Consider the following 18,667-nt stretch of genomic DNA (forward strand, 5'->3'; position numbering starts at 1 on the left):
CCATGTCAGTTCATACTCCTGACCTAATTCTTGTGAATTACTAGATATACTATTTTTCTGTAGTGATCTAGGGTTTTTAAATCCCACTTCCTGCTTCTGACAGAGAAAGACATAAAGACACCTGCACTAGTGTGAGCACAGATCTTATTTTACCAGCCACCTGTAAAACACAGTCAGAGCTAAATATGCTTAATGTGTAAAAATGGTCTTTGTCCTGAAAAAAAAAATCAATACCATGCATGTGGACTTAATGGAACCACTTGAGGAATGGGAGTCTAGGCAGTGCAACATTCTACTTAACTGAAAGGTAACCAACCTATTCTTTATTCTTGTTTTCCTCTCTATTTTCTTTGTATTAGTTTTCCTTTCTGATATGAAAGAGGTTTTTTTTTTTTTTTTTTTACTACTTGCTTATGGTGTGCTAGGTTTCGTGCTGGGTGTGTTACTGATATTATTGGTTCAGTCTCTATATTACCTAGGGATGCTGATGTTACCTTCAGCACCACCCTAACACTGATGAAAGTGAGGCTCTGAAAAGTCAAGTAACTCATTTACAAGAGCACAGCCAGTATATGGCCAGCCTATATAGACTATTTGTTGCTGAGATCTCAGCCTCAGTGACCAGTGTTTTGCCCATCATGGACTATATTGTTTGTCTCCTAGGCTTTAGATATGCCCTTACCATCATCATGCTAGTGATCTGGGGCCACTATTCACGCTTAAGACTAGAAACGAAGAGAGAGGGAAGGAATCAGGCAAGCAGGCCCTGTGATGGCATCCTGAGAACCAGATTAATATTAAAAATTATTTTAAAAAATAACCCCAACATTGATTTGATTCCATTTTCTTCAGTACTTCTAGTTGAATGAAGAAAAGTAGTGCTTACATAATTGATTACATTACTGTGAACATTAAAGCTCCTTAATTCGGTGCATCCAGTTTTACTTATTTGTGCTTGATAGGGTGCGAGGAAACCAATCTAATTAGCTATAAATCTGAAATGCAGACTATTTTAAGTCCACTGTCATTTCCTTCACCTTTAGCAATGTGAAATGATACAAAATGTCAAATTGAGGCCCATTTTACAAAATTCATTAAGAAAAATAACTATTCTCAGCGTGATTCAAAGAGGTTCTAACATAATCTAAAAAAATTACATGTAAGGAAAAGTAACTCTTCTCCTTCTCTCCTTTCTCAGTTAGGCCAGGCTAGCCTTAAACTTGTTATGTAGCTGAGGATGGCCTTGCATTCCTGAATCTCTTGCCTCCATTTCCTAAGTGCTGCGATTTTGATCATGTGCCACCATGTCTGGCTTCCTTCTCACTTTGTTTAGTTTAATAATTTTCGTTGGAAAGCTGAGTTTCAAAGATCAGCCACAAATACCGTACTCTCAGTTCTGTTCTGAATTACAGCAAAAGAATGAACTGTGAGGTAGGCTGGGTAGTTTATATCCATAGCAGTAATCGAACTGTAAAAGCCTATATTCATCCAAGTTCAGTCATATTCTAGATCATGGAAAAAGGAAGAAACACTGACACTCCTACAGATTTCTGCTACATACAGGGTAAAGCTAGCTCAGAACTGAGACTAAATTAAGAAGGTGATAGTAACCATTTTTGCAGGCTTAGCAAGATTTTCATACTGGACATTGGATTTTGTCCATGGGTTAAGGGAAGAGCCCTCTGTGGACTTGATTCAATGCCCCATGTTGGTCTAAGGAGTAAGGTAGAAACATCTGGTTTAGAAAACAAATTTGAGAAAGAAGCCTTAGTCAAGAAGAAAACTGTATGACCCAACAGTATCTTGGATTTGTTTGTGTTGAGATAGGTTCTCTAAATGTAGCCCAGGTTGGCTTTGACCTTGCCATCCTCTGAACTTAGTCCTTTTTAGTGCCACATTATAGGCATATAATGCTACATCCTCATTTGGTGAGAGTGTTTTGTGTAGCTAATGCCTCCAGATTAGACATCACCATAGATGTCTTTAATTACAGCAGCTGTGATTATCCTCAGAAAAGCCTCACAAATTCAGGCCCATAACCTTCTCTCATGGAAGGAGTGGAGAGGCCTTTGAGGCACCTCTTCTTTCTGAGGTTACCTAGGAGGTAAATAACTGAGGAATGAGATGCTTAGGCTGTACAGCTGTCTGTAAATTAGTTGCCTAGGTGGCTTTTCAGTGACAAAGCTTGGCCTGAGTCAGCCACACTGCCCATAGGAATTTCAGGGGTGTGCTTTTTGTGAGCTGTTCATGCTCCTGGGGAGACTCTTTAACTCATCAGTTTTGTAACTTCCTGTTAGTGCAGATACCTTTGACTTGCCCATGCACCTCTAAGTAACCTTCATTAAATTGGACTAGGAAAGAACACATTCTTTGCTCTGTTGACTTACTCTTTGGGGGTGAATAGACATTTTTCATGTCTCTTCATGAGAAGTTGTACAACAGAGGGAAGGTATTGTGCCAATGTTGTTTAATGCATGCTACCACTTCACCAATGGGCTAGCAAATAGTAGACATTTCTCTTAATACTTGAATGAATGAATAGTAATATGAAAGAATGTTCATTTTTTTCATGTGTCTTGAAGTTAAAGGGCAATCCCAATATGGGATAATCACAACAGAGATACAAAGGTTGATGTTTGGGAATGAGAGTGGTAGATTGCCTCCCTTAACTATAAAGTCTATGGCTGTATGCTGCCTAAAATTTTTTGTGTAATCCTTTGGGAATCATTTCCCATTGATAGTTGAAATAGAATACAGCATACAGGGGATCTTATTTGATGAAACTTTCATGCAGCTTAAGTACTTGTTTGAAAAATCAGTGAGTTTTTTTTCCTATTGAAATATGAAATGCTCATATTGTTTCTATTCTGGTCTAAACTGTTTTTGTTCTCTCCAAATTCATACATTGCCAATGTGATTTAATTCCCAAGAAGTAGGTCTTAGCAGGGAAATTATTAGGTCATGAGGGTTTGTCTCATACCATTATCAAAAGACCCTAGAGAACTAGCTATAGTGGACTACTTACATTTTAAGGGCACAGCCAGAAAGTATCGGTAGTGACATAGTGAGCTTGCAGTAGACATCTATTGGATCTGCCAGCACCTTATGATTTTGGAGCTCCCAGTCTCCAGAGATTTGAGAAAAACATTTCTGCCTATAAAAATTTCAGTTTGTGGTATTTGTTTCATAACAGCCTGAAGGGACTAAATAACCTGTTTTTGTCATAAAGAGAGGCTCTTTGATAAGGGGTGATAGCTTCATAGAAAACCACAACTGGACACAAAGCAGAGACCAACAGATGGTGGGAATCCCAGCTCCTTCAGGTACATTTACATGATAGCTGGTACAGCCTAGGCTCAGGGGATATTTTCAAAGAGACCCAGTGGGGTTCTAAGAGCCATATTATCAGAAATTCTGTTGTGAAACAGTCTCTTCTAGAAATGGCTGCATAATCAGGGTTTAATGAGCAAACCAATGATAATAGATTATGGTGGTCCAAAGTAAGCATCCTTCTTTTCTATCCAACAGACTGAGCTTTAAATGTGCCAAGTCAGCCTTGGCTGGTGATATCTGGTGAGAACGTGCACCTTCATAGCCCTTGTAAGTACCAGCTGAGGAAAAAAAAAAAGGAGGTCCTGTCTTTCTTTTGCACAATTTTAATGTAATCCATTCTAACATTACTGAAAATTGCTCTTTGATGGCCGGAGGGAAGTAAAGAGCACTTGAAAATCTTTAGTCTCCATCCCTGACAGCCTCTGCAGAAAATTGCCCTTAGCAGATTGGCTTTACAATTTCTGACGGGGGGAGGGGCAGCATGCTCGAATCAACCTCTATCTTCTTTGAAACTTGGTTGTGTAAAATGGTCAAGGTCATATTGGACACTTCAGTCCTTGGCTCCCATTCACAGAAAGATTGTTCTGTCTCGTCTATGCACAGTGCTAAATGTGTCATAATTATAGCTGGATAAAGAGTCAGAAAACAACAAGGAAGGTACATAGGAGGGGAGGCCAAAACATTTAGAGTAGGGATTCAAGTATAAGAATGAGTTGAGAAAAGTGAGGAAGAGGAAATCAAGTTCTAATTCAGTCCCAGAGTGATGTGCCCAGAGCATCAGGGGAATGACAGAGGCAAGTGCTGGGGAAGTGGGGGAGAGTAGCAGGGAGAACTGGTAAAATCCAGCTTCTTGTGGAAAGGGCTGACCATTGAAACATGAAGGGAGCAAGTTAACTTCCTTCAATTTATGAAGCCATTGCCTATGGAAAGTTGGACAGGAACATGGTTTTGGGGATAAAAGATAGAACTTATGACAGTGCTTGTGAGAACACAAGGAAGCCTTTAGAGGAACATTATAAAATGTAGGGGACTAAGGGAGGTAGAAACTGCTAGGTACCATGTAGAGACCAGTGTCTCTGTATACCACTAGGGCTTCCTTTACAGTGTTCTGTAATGCAAATGCATGCACTAATCTTGCATGCATAGCAAGAGAGTGCCAAGGAGGGTGCACTATGGCATCGAGTGATTTCTCATACCACGATAGCTAAGGCAGTCATATTCAGACAGTTCTAGCTCCTATTTACCAGTAGTCTTCAGGGAGAGAGAAAAGAAGTAGGGAAGGACAAGGGCTAGGGCAAGGGCTAGGGGAAGGGCAAGAGGAAGGGCTAAGACTAGGGCAAGGGCAAGGGCAAGAGGAAGAGAGAGCGAGAGAGAGCAAGCTGCTCCTTATTTGGCTGCTTGCTTAAATATGGCAAGGGATGGTTGCATGTAGTGCTGAGTCTAACAGAAGAAACAAAGGAGAGCGGTGGAGAAGAAAGGCTAGAGGAAGGGAAACAAGGAAAGCTCAAGGTCATCCTAAGTTACATAAAATGAGGTCATGCCAGATAACAGAATCCACCCTAACCTAACACACACACACATACATACACACACACACACACACACAAGAGAGAGAGAGAGAGAGAGAGAGAGAGAGAGAGAGAGAGAGAGAGAGAGAGAGAGAGAGAGGGAGAGGGAGAGGGAGAGGGAGAGGGAGAGGGAGAGGGAGAGAGAGGGAGAGAGAGAGAGAACTTTTGGAATCATATCCAGGAAAAAACAGAGTTCCCACTCCTCATCTTCTGAAACTTAAGTTTAGCATTGACTTTTGAAAAACAGTTTTATTCTCCAATTGTGATTTATGGACAAAATGTTTTTATAGATTTTCAGCTAATTTGACCTAGGATAATATTTTTTTTTTTGTCATGATGGTGGCATACTGAACATTCCAACTATAACTATAGTTACTCAGACACAATACAGTGTTCTCTGTATAAGATTTATCTTCCCAACCGGTAAGAAAGACACATGCTCCACTATGTTCATAGCAGCCTTATTTATAATAGCCAGAAGCTGGAAAGAACCCAGATGTCCCTCAACAGAGGAATGGATACAGAAAATGTGATACATTTACACAATGGAGTACTACTCAGCTGGTAAAATCCAGCTTCTTGTGGAAAGGGCTGACCATCGAAACATGAAGGGAGCAAGTTAACTTCCTTCAATTTAGATTCAATTCATTCAAAAAGAATGAATTTATGAAATTCCTAGCCAAATGGATGGACCTGGAGGGCATCATCCTGAGTGAGGTAACACAATCACAAAGGAACTCACACAATATGTACTCACTGATAAGTGGATATTTGCCCCAAACTTAGGATACCCAAGATATAAGATACAATTTGCTAAACGCATGAAACTCAAGAAGAATGAAGACCAAAGTGTGGACACTGTGCCCCTTCTTAGAATTGGGAACAAAACACCCATGGAAGGAGTTACAGAGACAAAGTTTGGAGCTGTGACGAAAGGATGGACCATTTAGAGACTGCCATATCCAGGGATCCATCCCATAATCAGCTTCCAAATGCTGACACCATTGCATACACTAGCAAGATTTTGCTGGAAGGATCCAGATATAGCTGTCTCTTGTGAGACTATGCCGGGGCCTAACAAACACAGAAGTGGATGCTCACAGTCAGCTATTGGATGGATCACAGGGCTCCCAATGGAGGAGCTAGAGAAAGGACCCAAGGAGCTAAAGGGATCTGCAACCCTATAGGTGGAACAACATTATGAACTAACCAGTACCCCGGAGCTCTTGACTCTAGTTGCATATGTAGCAGAAGATGGCCTAGTCGGCCATCACTGGAAAGAGAGGCCCATTGGACATGCAAACTTTATATGCCCCAGTACAGGGGAACGCCAGGGTCAAAAAAATGGGAATGGGTGGGTAGGGAAGTGGGGGGAGGGTATGGGGGACTTTTGGGATAGCATTGGAAATGTAATTGAGGAAAATATGTTAAAAAAAGATTTATTTTGTTTGTAGGGGGCTCATTCCTGAGGCAGACTAGTACTCATCTCAGCAGTGGTAAGTTCCTTGTATTTCTTTGTCTAAGAATGGGGCCCCATGAAGTTTCCCCTTTCATGTTAGTATGGCTAATGTCATTATTTGGGTCTTTGTTAGGCAGCCATATTGTTAAATTGTCATGGGTAGAGCTTCCCTGTCATTTCTAGGAGACACATATAAACAACACTAACTGGACTCAACAGGCCATATTTATATATTTATGTGATATATATATATATATATATATATATATACACACACACACACACACAATGTGTGTGTGTGTGTGTATAGCACAATAATCATAGAAAAAGAGGCTCAAATCATAGAATTTAAGAGGGATGGGGGATATGGATAAAGATATGGGGGTTTAAAGGAAGAAAGGGAAGGGGGAAAATCTAATAATTATATTTTAATTAAAATAAAAAGTTTCAAAACGGGGTTTTTCTGCTTTCTGGGGGTGGTGACAGTTCTGGGATGCCAATGATATCAAGTGAATAGTTTCTAGATGCTCATACTTTCTTTTTTTTTTTTTTTTGTTTTTTTTTAATATTTTTATTACATAATTTCCTCAATTACATTTCCAATACTATCCCAAAAGTCCCCCATAGCGCCCCCCACTTCCCTACCCACCCATTCCCATTCTTTTGGCCCTGGCATTCCCCTATATTGGGGCATATAAAGTTTGCAAGTCCAATGGGCCTCTCTTTCCATTGATGGCCGATTAGGCCATCTTTCGATACATATGCAGCTAGAGACAAGAGCTCCAGGGTTCCGGTTAGTACATCATGTTGTTCCAACAATAGGGTTGCAGATCCCTTTAGCTCCTTGGGTACTTTCTCTAGCTTCTCCATTGGGAGCCCTGTGATACATCCAATAGCTGACTGTGAACATCCACTCCTGTGTTTGCTAGGCCCCGGCATCGTCTCACAAGAGACAGCTATATTTGGGTCCTTTCAGCAAGATCTTGCTAGTGTATGCAATGGTGTCAGCGTTTAGAAGCTGATTATGGGACGGATCCCTGGATACAGCAGTCTCTAAATGGACCATCCTTTCATCACAGCTACGAACTTTGTCTCTGTAGCTCCTTCCCTGGGTGTTTTGTTCCCAATTCTAAGAAGGTGCACAGTGTCCACACTTTGGTCTTCATTCTTCTTGAGTTTCATGCGTTTAGCAAATTGTATCTTATATCTTGGGTATCCTAAGTTTTGGGCTAATATCCACTTATCAATGAATACATATTGTGTGAGTTCTTTTGTGATTGTGTTACTTCACTCAAGATGATGCCCTCCAGGTCCATCCATTTGGCTAGGAATTTCATAAATTCATTCTTTTTAATAGCTGAGTAGTACTCCATTGTGTAAATGTACCATAATTTCTGTATCCATTCCTCTGTTGAGGGACATCTGGGTTCTTTCCAGCTTCTGGCTATTATAAATAGGGCTGCTATGAACATAGTGGAGCATGTGTCCTTCTTACCGGTTGGGACATCTTCTGGATATATGCCCAGGAGAGGTATTGCTGGATCCTCCGGTAGTACTATGTCCAATTTTCTGAGGAACCGCCAGACTGATTTCCAGAGTGGTTGTACAAGCTTGCAATCCCACCAACAATGGAGGAGTGTTCCTCTTTCTCCACATCCTCGCCAGCATCTGCTGTCACCTGAATTTTTGATCTTAGCCATTCTGACTGGTGTGAGGTGGAATCTCAGGGTTGTTTTGATTTGCATTTCCCTGATGATTAAGGATGTTGAACATTTTTTCAGGTGCTTCTCTGCCATTCGGTATTCCTCAGGTGAGAATTCTTTGTTCAGTTCTGAGCCCCATTTTTTAATGGGGTTATTTGACTTTCTGGAGTCCACCTTCTTGAGTTCTTTATATATATTGGATATTAGTCCCTTATCTGATTTAGGATAGGTGAAGATCCTTTCCCAATCTGTTGGTGGTTTTTTTGTCTTATTGATGGTGTCTTTAGCCTTGCAGAAGCTTTGTAGTTTCATGAGGTCCCACTTGTCAATTCTCGATCTTACAGCACAAGCCATTACTGTTCTATTCAGGAATTTTTCCCCTGTGCCCATATCTTCAAGGCTTTTCCCCACTTTCTCCTCTATAAGTTTCAGTGTCTCTGGTTTTATGTGAAGTTCCTTGATCCACTTAGACTTGACCTTAGTACAAGGAGATAGGAATGGATCGATTCGCATTCTTCTACATGTTAACAACCAGTTGTGCCAGCACCATTTGTTGAAAATGCTGTCTTTCCTCCACTGGATGTTTTTAGCTCCCTTGTCGAAGATCAAGTGACCATAGGTGTGTGGGTTCATTTCTGGGTCTTCAATTCTATTCCATTGGTCTATTTGTCTGTCACTATACCAGTACCATGCAGTTTTTATCACAATTGCTCTGTAGTAGAGCTTTAGGTCCGGCATGGTGATTCCACCAGAGGTTCTTTTATCCTTGAGAAGAGTTTTTGCTATCCTAGGTTTTTTGTTATTCCAGATGAATTTGCAGATTGCACTTTCTAATTCGTTGAAGAATTGATTTGGAATTTTGATGGGGATTGCATTGAATCTGTAGATTGCTTTTGGCAAGATAGCCATTTTTACAATGTTGATCCTGCCAATCCATGAGCATGGGAGATCTTTCCATCTTCTGAGATCTTCTATAATTTCTTTCTTCAGAGACTTGAAGTTTTTATTATACAGATCTTTCACTTCCTTAGTTAGAGTCACGCCAAGATATTTTATATTATTTGTGACTATTGAGAAGGGTGTTGTTTCCCTAATTTCTTTCTCAGCCTGTTTATTCTTTGTGTAGAGAAAGGCCATTGATTTGTTTGAGTTAATTTTATATCCAGCTACTTCACCGAAGCTGTTTATCAGGCTTAGGAGTTCTCTGGTGGAATTTTTAGGGTCACTTATATATACTATCATATCATCTGCAAAAAGTGATATTTTGACTTCCTCTTTTCCAATTTGTATCCCTTTGATCTCCTTTTGTTGTCGAATTGCTCTGGCTAGGACTTCAAGTACAATGTTGAATAGGTATGGAGAAAGTGGACAGCCTTGTCTAGTCCCTGATTTTAGAGGGATTGCTTCAAGCTTCTCACCATTTACTTTGATGTTGGCTACTGGTTTGCTGTAGATTGCTTTTATCATGTTTAGGTATGGGCCTTGAATTCCTGATCTTTCCAAGACTTTTATCATGAATGGGTGTTGGATCTTGTCAAATGCTTTTTCCGCATCTAAGGAGATGACCATGTGGTTTTTATCTTTGAGTTTGTTTATATACTGGATTACGTTGATGGATTTCCGTATATTGAACCATCCCTGCATCCCTGGGATGAAACCTACTTGGTCAGGATGGATGATTGTTTTGATGTGTTCTAGGATTCGGTTAGCAAGAACTTTATTGAGGATTTTTGCATCAATATTCATAAGGGATATTGGTCTGAAGTTTTCTATCTTTGTTGGGTCTTTTTGTGGTTTAGGTATCAGAGTAATTGTGGCTTCATAGAATGAGTTGGGTAGAGTACCTTCTGTTTCTATTTTGTGGAATAGTTTGTGAAGAACTGGGATTAGATCTTCTTTGAAGGTCTGATAGAACTCTGCACTAAACCCATCTGGTCCTGGGCTTTTTTTAGTTGGGAGACTATTAATGACTGCTTCTATTTCTTTGGGGGATATAGGGCTGTTTAGATCATTAACCTGATCTTGATTCAACTTTGGTACCTGGTATCTGTCTAGGAACTTGTCCATTTCATCCAGGTTCTCCAGTTTTGTTGAGTATAGCCTTTGGTAGAAGGATCTGATGGTGTTTTGGATGTCTTCAGGATCTGTTGTTATGTCTCCTTTTTCATTTCTGATTTTGTTAATTAGGATGCTTTCCCTGTGCCCTCTAGTGAGTCTGGCTAAGGGTTTATCTATCTTGTTGATTTTCTCAAAGAACCAGCTCCTTGATTGGTTGATTCTTTGAATAGTTTTTCTTGTTTCTACTTGGTTGATTTCACCCCTGAGTTTGATTATTTCCTGCCGTCTACTCCTCTTGGGTGAATTTGCTTCCTTTTGTTCTAGTGCTTTTAGGTGTGTTGTCAAGCTGCTAATGTGTGCTCTCTCTAGTTTCCTTTTGGAGGCACTCAGAGCTATGAGTTTTCCTCTTAAAAATGCTTTCATTGCGTCCCATAAGTTTGGGTATGTTGTGGCTTCATTTTCATTGAACTCTAAAAAGTCCTTAATTTCTTTCTTTATTCCTTCCTTGACCAAGGTATCATTGAGAAGAGTGTTGTTCAGTTTCCACGTGAAGGTTGGCTTTCTATTATTTATTTTGTTATTGAAGATCAGCCTTAGTCCATGGTGATCTGATAGGATGCATGAGACAATTTCAATATTTTTATATCTGTTGAGGCCTGTTTTGTGACCAATTATGTGGTCAATTTTGGAGAAGGTACCATGAGGTGCTGAGAAGAAGGTATATCCTTTTGTTTTAGGATAGAATGTTCTGTAGATATCTGCCAGATCCATTTGATTCATAATTTCTCTTAGTTTCACTGTGTCCCTGTTTAGTTTCTGTTTCCATGATCTGTCCATTGGTGAAAGTGGTGTGTTGAAGTCTCCCACTATTATTGTATGAGGTGCAATGTGTGCTTTGAGATTTACTAAAGTTTCTTTAATGAATGTGGCTGCCTTTGTATTTGGAGCATAGATATTCAGGATTGATAGTTCCTCTTGGAGGATTTTACCTTTGATGAGTATGAAGTGTCCCTCCCTGTCTTTTTTAATGACTTTGGGTTGGAAGTCAATCTTATCAGATATTAGAATGGCTACTCCAGCTTGTTTCTTCATGCCATTTGCTTGGAGAATTGTTTTCCAGCCTTTCATTCTGAGGTAGTGTCTATCCTTTTCTCTGAGATGAGTTTCCTGTAAGCAGCAAAATGTTGGGTCTTGTTTGTGTAGCCAGTTTGTTAGTCTATGTCTTTTTATCGGGGAGTTGAGTCCATTGATATTAAGAGATATTAAGGAAAAGAAATTGGTGTTTCCTGTTATTTTTGATGTTAAAGTTGGCATTTTGTTCTTGTGGCTGTCTTCTTTTAGGTTTGTTGAGGGATTACCTTCTTGTTGTTTCTAGGGCGTGGTTCCTGTCCTTGTATTGGTTTTTTTCTGTTATTATCCTTTGAAGGGCTGGATTCGTGGAGAGATAATGTGTGAATTTGGTTTTGTCGTGGAATACTTTGGTTTCTCCATCTATGTTAATTGAGAGTTTGGCTGGGTATAGTAGCCTGGGCTGGAATTTGTGTTCTTTTAGTGTCTGTATAACATCTGTCCAGGATCTTCTGGCTTTCATAGTCTCCGGTGAAAAATCTGGTGTAATTCTGATAGGCTTGCCTTTATATGTTACTTGGCCTTTTTCTCTTACTGCTTTTAGTATTCTATCTTTATTTAGAGCATTTGTTGCTCTGATTATTATGTGTCGGGAGGTATTTCTTTTCTGATCCAGTCTATTTGGAGTTCTGTAGGCTTCTTGTATGTTCATGGGCATCTCTTTCTTTAGATTTGGGAAGTTTTCTTCTATAATTTTGTTGAAGATGTTTGCTGGTCCTTTGAGTTGAAAATCTTCATTCTCATCCACTCCTATTATCCGTAGGTTTGGTCTTCTCATTATGTCCTGTATTTCTTGGATGTTTTGAGTTAGGATCTTTTTGCATTTTCCATTTTCCTTGATTGTTGTGCCGATGTTCTCTATGGAATCTTCTGCACCTGAGATTCTCTCTTCCATCTCTTGTATTCTGTTGCTGATGCTTGCATCTATGGTTCCAGATTTCTTTCCTAGGGTTTCTATCTCCAGTGTTGCCTCATTTTGGGTTTTCTTTATTGTGTCTACTTCCCTTTTTAGGTCTAGTATGGTTTTGTTCATTTCCATCATCTGTTTGGATGTGTTTTCCTGTTTTTCTGTAAGGACTTCTACCTGTTTGATTATGTTATCCTGTTTTTCTTTAAGGATTTGTAACTCTTTAGCAGTGTTCTCCTGCAATTCTTTAAGGGATTTTTGTGCTTCCTCTTTATTGTCTTCTTCCTTTTTAGCAGTGTTCTCCTGCATTTCTTTAAGTGTGTTATTAACGTCCTTCTTGAAGTCCTCTATCATCATCAGGAGATATGCTTTTAAATCCGTGTCTAGCTTTTCCGGTGTGTTGGGGTGCCCTGGACTGGGTGAAGTGGGGGTGCTGGGTTCTGATGATGGTGAGTGGTCTTGGTTTCTGTTAGTAAGATTATTACGTTTACCTTTCGCCATCTGGTAATCTCTGGGGTTAGTTGTTATAGTTGTCACTATTTAAAGATTGGAGCAGAAGCTGTGTTCCACTCACCAGCAGTCCCAAAATCCTGCGGCGGGGGTCGTGGGTAGCTGGCGGGTGTCAGGCAACCCTGCGCTCCCGCTACCCTGGCGCTGATCCGGCCGGGTGAGGCCTGTGGCCCTACTCAGGCTGGTTTCTGCTACCCTAACTAATGCAGTCTCAGGTCCCGCGCAATTGGATTGGAGCAGAAGCTGTGCTCCCCTCACCAGAAGTCTTAAGATCCTGTGGCGGGTGTTGTGGGCAGTTGGCGAGTGTCAGCAGACCCTGCGCCCCAGCTGCTCAGGTGCTTTTCTGACCGGAAGAGGCTTGTGGCCCTGTGTGGGCCGGATTTCTCTCTCCCCAACCAGAGCAGTCTCAGGTCCTGCGTGATTGGACTGGAGCAGAAGCTGTGTTCCACTCACCAGCAGTCCCAAAATCCTGCGGCGGGGGTCGTGGGTAGCTGGCGGGTGTCAGGCAACCCTGCGCTCCCGCTACCCTGGCGCTGATCCGGCCGGGTGAGGCCTGTGGCCCTACTCAGGCCGGTTTCTGCTTCCCTAACTAATGCAGTCTCAGGTCCCGCTCAATTGGATTGGAGCAGAAGCTGTGTTCCACTCACCAGCAGTCCCAAAATCCTGCGGCGGGGGTCGTGGGTAGCTGGCGGGTGTCAGGCAACCCTGCGCTCCCGCTACCCTGGCGCTGATCCGGCCGGGTGAGGCCTGTGGCCCTACTCAGGCCGGTTTCTGCTTCCCTAACTAATGCAGTCTCAGGTCCCGCTCAATTGGATTGGAGCAGAAGCTGTGTTCCACTCACCAGCAGTCCCAAAATCCTGCGGCGGGGGTCGTGGGTAGCTGGCGGGTATCAGGCAACCCTGCGCTCCCGCTACCCTGGCGCTGATCCAGCCGGATGAGGCCTGTGGTCCTACTCAGGCCGGTTTCTGCTTCCCTAACTAATGCAGTCTCAGGTCCCGCGCAATTGGATTGGAGCAGAAGCTGTGCTCCCCTCACCAGAAGTCTTAAGATCCTGTGGCGGGTGTTGTGGGCAGTTGGCGAGTGTCAGCAGACCCTGCGCCCCAGCTGCTCAGGTGCTTTTCTGACCGGAAGAGGGTTGTGGCCCTGTGTGGGCCGGATTTCTCTCTCCCCAACCAGAGCAGTCTCAGGTCCCGCGTGATTGGACTGGAGCAGAAGCTGTGTTCCACTCACCAGCAGTCCCAAAATCCTGCGGCGGGGGTCGTGGGTAGCTGGCGGGTGTCAGGCAACCCTGCGCTCCCGCTACCCTGGCGCTGATCCGGCCGGGTGAGGCCTGTGGCCCTACTCAGGCTGGTTTCTGCTTCCCTAACTAATGCAGTCTCAGGTCCCGCGCAATTGGATTGGAGCAGAAGCTGTGCTCCCCTCACCAGAAGTCTTAAGATCCTGTGGTGGGTGTTGTGGGCAGTTGGCGAGTGTCAGCAGACCCTGCGCCCCAGCTGCTCAGGTGCTTTTCTGACCGGAAGAGGGTTGTGGCCCTGTGTGGGCCGGATTTCTCTCTCCCCAACCAGAGCAGTCTCAGGTCCCGCGTGATTGGACTGGAGCAGAAGCTGTGTTCCACTCACCAGCAGTCCCAAAATCCTGGGGCGGGGGTCGTGGGTAGCTGGCGGGTGTCAGGCAACCCTGCGCTCCCGCTACCCTGGCGCTGATCCGGCCGGGTGAGGCCTGTGGCCCTACTCAGGCCGGTTTCTGCTTCCCTAACTAATGCAGTCTCAGGTCCCGCTCAATTGGATTGGAGCAGAAGCTGTGTTCCACTCACCAGCAGTCCCAAAATCCTGCGGCGGGGGTCGTGGGTAGCTGGCGGGTGTCAGGCAACCCTGCGCTCCCGCTACCCCGGCGCTGATCCAGCCGGATGAGGCCTGTGGTCCTACTCAGGCCGGTTTCTGCTTCCCTAACTAATGCAGTCTCAGGTCCCGCGCAATTGGATTGGAGCAGAAGCTGTGCTCCCCTCACCAGAAGTCTTAAGATCCTGTGGCGGGTGTTGTGGGCAGTTGGCGAGTGTCAGCAGACCCTGCGCCCCAGCTGCTCAGGTGCTTTTCTGACCGGAAGAGGCTTGTGGCCCTGTGTGGGCCGGATTTCTCTCTCCCCAACCAGAGCAGTCTCAGGTCCCGCGTGATTGGACTGGAGCAGAAGCTGTGTTCCACTCACCAGCAGTCCCAAAATCCTGCGGCGGGGGTCGTGGGTAGCTGGCGGGTGTCAGGCAACCCTGCGCTCCCGCTACCCTGGCGCTGATCCGGCCGGGTGAGGCCTGTGGCCCTACTCAGGCCGGTTTCTGCTTCCCTAACTAATGCAGTCTCAGGTCCCGCGCAATTGGATTGGAGCAGAAGCTGTGTTCCACTCACCAGCAGTCCCAAAATCCTGTGGCGGGGGTCGTGGGTAGCTGGCGGGTGTCAGGCAACCCTGCGCTCCCGCTACCCTGGCGCTGATCCGGCCGGGTGAGGCCTGTGGCCCTACTCAGGCTGGTTTCTGCTTCCCTAACTAATGCAGTCTCAGGTCCCGCGCAATTGGATTGGAGCAGAAGCTGTGCTCCCCTCACCAGAAGTCTTAAGATCCTGTGGCGGGTGTTGTGGGCAGTTGGCGAGTGTCAGCAGACCCTGCGCCCCAGCTGCTCAGGTGCTTTTCTGACCGGAAGAGGCTTGTGGCCCTGTGTGGGCCGGATTTCTCTCTCCCCAACCAGAGCAGTCTCAGGTCCTGCGTGATTGGACTGGAGCAGAAGCTGTGTTCCACTCACCAGCAGTCCCAAAATCCTGCGGCGGGGGTCGTGGGTAGCTGGCGGGTGTCAGGCAACCCTGCGCTCCCGCTACCCTGGCGCTGATCCGGCCGGGTGAGGCCTGTGGCCCTACTCAGGCCGGTTTCTGCTTCCCTAACTAATGCAGTCTCAGGTCCCGCTCAATTGGATTGGAGCAGAAGCTGTGTTCCACTCACCAGCAGTCCCAAAATCCTGCGGCGGGGGTCGTGGGTAGCTGGCGGGTATCAGGCAACCCTGCGCTCCCGCTACCCTGGCGCTGATCCAGCCGGATGAGGCCTGTGGTCCTACTCAGGCCGGTTTCTGCTTCCCTAACTAATGCAGTCTCAGGTCCCGCTCAATTGGATTGGAGCAGAAGCTGTGTTCCACTCACCAGCAGTCCCAAAATCCTGCGGCGGGGGTCGTGGGTAGCTGGCGGGTGTCAGGCAACCCTGCGCTCCCGCTACCCCGGCGCTGATCCAGCCGGATGAGGCCTGTGGTCCTACTCAGGCCGGTTTCTGCTTCCCTAACTAATGCAGTCTCAGGTCCCGCGCAATTGGATTGGAGCAGAAGCTGTGCTCCCCTCACCAGAAGTCTTAAGATCCTGTGGCGGGTGTTGTGGGCAGTTGGCGAGTGTCAGCAGACCCTGCGCCCCAGCTGCTCAGGTCATGCTCATACTTTCATAACCCATTTTGCCGTTTCAACCTGATATAAGGAAGAGGCTGCCTGTCAGGTCAGCCTAGCCTTGCTTGTGTATGTAGGTACAAACTGCTTCACTAATTAGAAAATTTTTGAAACATTTGGCTGCTCTATTACCTTGGTGTTCAAGGTAGAGAGTTATGGCTGAACTCATCCTGGTAGATGCACTAACTTCTAACTTAAAACCTTTAGATTTCCATTTTTCTTTCTTTCTTTCTTTCTTTGTTTCTTTTTCTTTCTTTCTTTCTTTCTTTCTTTCTTTCTTTCTTTCTTTCTTTCTTTCTTTCTTTCTTCCTCTCTCTCTCTCTTTCTTTCTTTCTTTCGTGTGTGTCGATGCATGTTTTACAGTGTGCATGTGGAGGTCAGAAGACAACTTGGAGGATTTGTTCTGTCCTTCCACCACTTGGGTTCTGGGAATCAAAGGCAAGGTTGTCAGGCTTGGTGGCAAGCACCATCACTCACTCACTGCTCCTGCTAGTTGTTCCCTGAAGAATCCCTGTGTTTTCAGCAGCTATTGATATGCTGTTTCTCAAAGGAATGCGAGTGTCTATTCTATTCTGTGCTTTATGGGGTGCATCTGACCAACTGCTTTTAGAAGCCTGCTAGGGATGAGTGTCACAGTTATTTTTTTGAGGTGGTTGGAGTCTCGGACCTCTGATGTCTAGAGAAGCAAAATTCTTGTTAAAAGCAGCCTCTTGCTCTTCCGGCCGGACCAGGACCAGGGTAGCTAGAGCGCAGGGTCGGCTGACACCCGCCAGCTACCCACGACACCCGCCATAGGATTTTGAGACTGCTGGTGAGTGGAACACAGCTTCTGCTCCAGTCCAATTACGCGGGACCTGAGACTGCTTTGGTTGGGGAGGCAGAAATCCGGCCTCAGTAGGGCCACAAGCCTCTTCCGGTCAGAAAAGCACTGGGGTAGCTAGGGCGCAGGGTCGGCTGACACTCGCCAGCTACCCACAACACCCGCCACAGGATCTTAAGACTTCTGGTGAGTGGAACACAGCTTCTGCTCCAATCCAATTGCGCGCAGGACATGAGACTGCATTAGTTAGCGAAGCAGAAAACCGGCCTGAGTAGGGCCACAGGCCTCTTCCGGCCGGACTAGCACCAGGGTAGCTAGAACGCAGGTTCGGCTGACACCCGCCAGCTACCCACGACCCCTGCCACAGGATTTTGAGACTTCTGGTGAGTGGAACACAGCTTCTGCTCCAGTCCAATCACGCGGGACCTGAGACTGCTTTGGTTGGGGAGGCAGAAATCCAGCCTGAGTAGGGCCACAAGCCTCTTCCGGTCAGAACAGCACCGGAGTAGCTAGGGCGCAGGGTCGGCTGACACCCGCCAGCTACCCACGACCCCCGCCACAGGATTTTGAGACTTCGGGTGAGTGGAACACAGAGTCTGCTCCAATCTTTAAACAGTGACAACGATAACAACTAACCCCAGAGATTACCAGATGGCGAAAGGTAAACGTAATAATCTTACTAACAGAAACCAAGACCACTCACCATCATCAGAACCCAGCACTCCCACTTCGCCCAGTCCAGGGCACCCCAACACACCGGAAAAGCTAGACACGGATCTAAAAGCATATCTCATGATGATGGTAGAGGACATCAAGAAGGACTTTAATAACACACTTAAAGAAATACAAAGGAACACTGGTAAACAGGTAGAAGACATTAAAGAGGAAGCACAAAAATCCCTTAAAGAATTGCAGGAGAACACTGCTAAAGAGTTACAAATCCTTAAAGAAAAACAGGATAACACAATCAAACAGGTAGAAGTCCTTAAAGAAAAACAGGAAAACACATCCAAACAGATGATGGAAATGAACAAAACCATACTAGACCTAAAAAGGGAAGTAGACACAATAAAGAAAACCCAAAACTCTTCTCAAGGATAAAAGAACCTCTGGTGGAATCACCATGCCGGACCTAAAGCTTTACTACAGAGCAATTGTGATAAAAACTGCATGGTACTGGTATAGTGACAGACAAATAGACCAATGGAATAGAATTGAAGACCCAGAAATGAACCCACACACCTACGGTCACTTGATCTTCGACAAGGGAGCTAAAAACATCCAGTGGAAGAAAGACAGCATTTTCAACAAATGGTGCTGGCACAACTGGTTGTTAACATGTAGAAGAATGCGAATCGATCCATTCCTATCTCCTTGTACTAAGGTCAAGTCTAAGTGGATCAAGGAACTTCACATAAAACCAGAGACACTGAAACTTATAGAGGAGAAAGTGGGGAAAAGCCTTGAAGATATGGGCACAGGGGAAAAATTCTTGAATAGAACAGCAATGGCTTGTGCTATAAGATCGAGAATTGACAAGTGGGACCTCATGAAACTGCAAAGCTTCTGCAAGGCAAAAGACACCATCAATAAGACAAAAAAACCACCAATAGATTGGGAAATGATCTTCACCTATCCTAAATCAGATAAGGGACTAATATCCAATATATATAAAGAACTCAAGAAGGTGGACTCCAGAAAGTCAAATAACCCCATTA

Source organism: Mus caroli, unplaced genomic scaffold, assembly GCF_978045245.1.
Source record: "Mus caroli unplaced genomic scaffold, Mus_caroli_1 scaffold_5, whole genome shotgun sequence".
NCBI lineage: Eukaryota > Metazoa > Chordata > Mammalia > Rodentia > Muridae > Mus > Mus caroli.